We start from the raw sequence: 2,500 nt of genomic DNA, 5'->3' as shown, positions 1-2,500 counted from the left end.
CCTTCGCGCGGGGACTTAGACCGACGGCAAACCGGTCGTGACCCGCGCCGGTCGCTAGTGCGCTGAGACGGTGCGCGAGCCGACTCGGCAGCGGCGCCTTAAGCGTCCGCGAACCGAGACGGCGCGCCCCCGCACCCAACTGAAAGCGAGCCGGCGACCTGACGGGCCCTCCCGTTTGCCTCTCAACGGTTTCACGTACTCTTGAACTCTCTCTTCAAAGTGCTTTTCAACTTTCCCTCACGGTACTTGTCCGCTATCGGTCTCGCGACCGTATTTAGTCTTAGGTGGAGTTTACCACCCGCTTTGGGCTGCATTCCCAAACAACCCGACTCCGAGAAGACCCGAAGCGGCCAAGGCAAGCGCCCCTATGGGCCTAACACCCGCCGTGGGACGAGGCCTCGATCAGAAGGACACCGGCGCTCGCCGTTAGCCGCACTGGGACTTCCGTACGTCACAACTCGGCGCGCTCGAAAAGCGCGCAGATTCGACGCTGGACTCTTCCCGGTTCACTCGCCGTTACTCAGGGAATCCCTGTTGGTTTCTTTTCCTCCGCTTAATAATATGCTTAAATTCAGCGGGTGCTCTCGCCTGAACTCAGGTCGTATGTGTCAAGCGGGCCGCTTCTTACACGGCCCGCTGGCATCGCAAGTCGTCGCCGCCGGCGCCGACCGAGCGCGTACCGTCGCCGCCTTGGCCCACGGTCGGTCTTGATCTCGTGACCGGACCGACCGACCTGGACCCGCCCCTCGAACGTAGTTGAACACGTCGAGGGGCCGGCGGTGTACGGGACACGCGGTCGCGCCGAGAAAGCTCGGCGACCGCTTCAACTTGGGGCGACGCCCGGCCGTCTTCGCAGAGGCCAGGCGACGGCCCTCGGGTGAGGACGAACGCGACCCTGAGGCAGACGCGGTCCCGGGATTGACCCGAGACCGCAATTCGCGTTCAGAAGGTCGACGTTCAATGTGTTCTGCAATTCACATTACTTCTCGCACTTGGCTGCGTCCTTCATCGACTCGCGAGCCGAGTGATCCACCGTTAAGAGTCGTCCTCGACGTTTCGCCCGGCGCCGAAGCGCGCGGACGTCACACTGTGGGATCGACCACAAAACCACCACCGACAACAACTGCACAAAAACACCAACAAACGGCGCCGAGCGACCGCCGGGCTGGGCCGGCGGCACATCGAGCGCGGTGCCCAGAAGCCACCATCGCACTCGGCTGCCTTGCTATGCCAACGTGTTACGCGTGTCGCACGGGGCGGAACCCCGATTGACGGCCGCCCTCTCGGCGGCACCCAAAGACAATTAAGTGCGCGGTCGGCCGGGGCCTACCACCACTTTCGGTAATGATCCTTCCGCAGGTTCACCTACGGAAACCTTGTTACGACTTTTACTTCCTCTAAATGATCAAGTTTGATCGTCTTCTCGACACGCCGACGCGGCCGTTGCCAGCCGCGACGGGGCCGATCCAAGGATCTCACTAAACCATTCAATCGGTAGTAGCGACGGGCGGTGTGTACAAAGGGCAGGGACGTAATCAACGCAAGTTGATGACTTGCGCTTACTGGGAATTCCTCGTTCAAGGGAAACAATTGCAAGTCCCTATCCCAATCACGAATGAGGTTCAACGGGTTACCCGGACCTTTCGGCCTAGGTTAGACACTCGCTGCTTCACTCAGTGTAGCGCGCGTGCGGCCCCGGACATCTAAGGGCATCACAGACCTGTTATTGCTCAATCTCGTGTGGCTAAACGCCACTAGTCCCTCTAAGAAGTTAGACGCCGACCGAGAAGGTCGCGTAACTATTTAGCATGCCAGAGTCTCGTTCGTTATCGGAATTAACCAGACAAATCGCTCCACCAACTAAGAACGGCCATGCACCACCACCCACAGAATCAAGAAAGAGCTCTCAATCTGTCAATCCTACCTGTGTCCGGGCCGGGTGAGTTTCCCCGTGTTGAGTCAAATTAAGCCGCAGGCTCCACTCCTGGTGGTGCCCTTCCGTCAATTCCTTTAAGTTTCAGCTTTGCAACCATACTTCCCCCGGAACCCAAAGACTTTGGTTTCCCGGAAGCTGCCGGAAAGGTCGTCATGGTAACGCCTCCCGATCGCTAGTTGGCATCGTTTATAGTCAGAACTAGGACGGTATCTGATCGTCTTCGAACCTCTGACTTTCGCTCTTGATTAAAGAAAACATTCTTGGCGAATGCTTTCGCAGTAGTTCGTCTTCCGCCGATCCAAGAATTTCACCTCTAACGGCAGAGTACGGACGCCCCCGTCTGTCCCTCTTAATCATTACCTCGTGCTCCGAAAACCAACAAAATAGAACCGAGGTCCTATTCCATTATTCCATGCAACACTATGCAGGCGAACAGCCTGCTTTGAACACTCTAATTTTTTCAAAGTAAACTTATCGGCCACCGCCGACACTCAGTCAAGAGCACCGACGGAGAACCGAAGGTGAGGCGAACGCAACCAGTGACACGCCTTGCGACGGACCGGC

General features: G+C 57.9%; 2 non-coding genes and 1 pseudogene across 2 annotated transcripts in view; all 3 read right to left on the bottom strand.

Moving 5' to 3' along the window:
- LOC144423726 (large subunit ribosomal RNA) overlaps positions 1-602 on the bottom strand; it is a 3,695-nt pseudogene extending 3,093 nt beyond the window's left edge.
- A 288-nt stretch (positions 603-890) lies between these two features.
- LOC144423148 (5.8S ribosomal RNA) lies at positions 891-1,044 on the bottom strand. The gene has a single exon (XR_013475642.1). It is a non-coding gene; the product is annotated as a 5.8S ribosomal RNA (ribosomal RNA).
- A 298-nt stretch (positions 1,045-1,342) lies between these two features.
- The window catches only part of LOC144423602 (small subunit ribosomal RNA), a 1,810-nt gene continuing 652 nt past the window's right edge, over positions 1,343-2,500 (bottom strand). Inside the window, exon 1 of the ribosomal RNA XR_013476069.1 lies at positions 1,343-2,500. This exon is cut by the window's right edge and continues 652 nt beyond it. This is a non-coding gene — a ribosomal RNA (small subunit ribosomal RNA).

The sequence above is a fragment of the Styela clava genome, chromosome 5 (genome assembly GCF_964204865.1).
Source record: "Styela clava chromosome 5, kaStyClav1.hap1.2, whole genome shotgun sequence".
Classification (NCBI taxonomy): Eukaryota; Metazoa; Chordata; class Ascidiacea; order Stolidobranchia; family Styelidae; genus Styela; species Styela clava.
Note: the sequence above shows the minus strand (reverse complement) of the source record. Positions and strands in the feature narration are given on the sequence as shown.